We start from the raw sequence: 1,279 nt of genomic DNA, 5'->3' as shown, positions 1-1,279 counted from the left end.
TGGGGTTCCCTGAACATAGGTACATAATTATTATATTTCAAAGTCAAAATGTCACTTGAGTATAAATCAAAAAACTATGGTGAATTTTTTTTTATTGAACTCGATTTAACTTATTCTGAAATAAAATCAACATTTAGGTTAGTCAAATTTTGCTACATACTTAACTGAAAGTGGAGTATATGGACGGACCCCTTTGATGAATTTTTTGGTCGTTTTTGTTTATCATTATAAGATATAAAAAAACTATTTATATCTAAAAATATAACATTAAAGTTTCATTAAACCCTCAATTTTATAATATTTTCTTTAAATAAATTTGATTGGTCATTGAAACATAAAATGTATTAAAAGAGTATGAGACATGTTGTTAACGCCATACATATTGATTAAAATGTATATATTTTTAATTATGCTGTAAATAGATGAATTAAATTAGTTACTATATATTTTGTGAGAAGTATGTTCATTTTTAAAAGAAAGATCTGGATTATCTCTCTAGGAAGTCTGGTGTCACTAAGTTAATATTAAATACAAAACAGGACTTATAAAAAAACAGGGAGGTAACCAAACAGCACACTGGACATGAGATATGGTCCAAAGAGGTAGCAAGAAATATAGAGTGATGGCTGTGCTAGAGAGAAGTGAAGATGTACAAATGTTTGACATGATTTCCCATATGAAATCATGAGGTGGTTATTATTATATAAATTAAAATATATAAGGATGAAGATTGGTGTTATGTTAGTTTTATTATTGTTGTAGGTTTTAAAGTGCATGAATATGGGACAGTGGGCCCGAAACGTTGTACAATATCATGAATAAATAATAAATAATTCATTCAAAAATGGCAGTGATTAACCTCAAAAAATTTTAAATGAATTAGAAGAAACAGAATATTGCTTGTGGTGTGGTGTTTATGGTGAGATACCGGCCGGGGGATTATTAGCCACAACTACAAGTTCAGTTGCCCGGTCGCCTCGGTATGGTTCAGTCGCCCACTCGCTTTTGTATAGAGTAGTCACCAGACCTTGCTGTGTGATGTATCGGCGCGCCGTTTCTATTTGTGGGCCCACCTACGTGAATTATGAGAACATCGTCACTGACCTTTCGGAACGGACCTCAGGACCTCTAACCCATCGGAGTTCATCATTTCATAACGATTGAAATCAGCAATTTTGTGATTTTTTTTTAATGTTGCTTATCGAAGGACCTTTTTTTTTAATTTGTTATATATTTTATTTATTTATTTTTTTAATTAAATTTTGTTTCCTACCTTTTT

At 31.0% G+C, this 1,279-nt stretch overlaps 1 protein-coding gene across 4 annotated transcripts in view; it reads left to right on the top strand.

Annotated features, from left to right (window-relative positions):
- Positions 1 to 1,279, top strand: part of LOC106683843 (uncharacterized) — a 36,141-nt gene that overhangs the window by 1,242 nt on the left and 33,620 nt on the right. The gene's annotated exons all lie outside the window — the stretch shown is intronic.

The sequence above is a fragment of the Halyomorpha halys genome, unplaced genomic scaffold (genome assembly GCF_000696795.3).
Source record: "Halyomorpha halys isolate HHAL.00 unplaced genomic scaffold, Hhal_1.1 Scaffold521.1, whole genome shotgun sequence".
NCBI lineage: Eukaryota > Metazoa > Arthropoda > Insecta > Hemiptera > Pentatomidae > Halyomorpha > Halyomorpha halys.
This window is presented reverse-complemented; position numbering and strand designations above follow the sequence as displayed.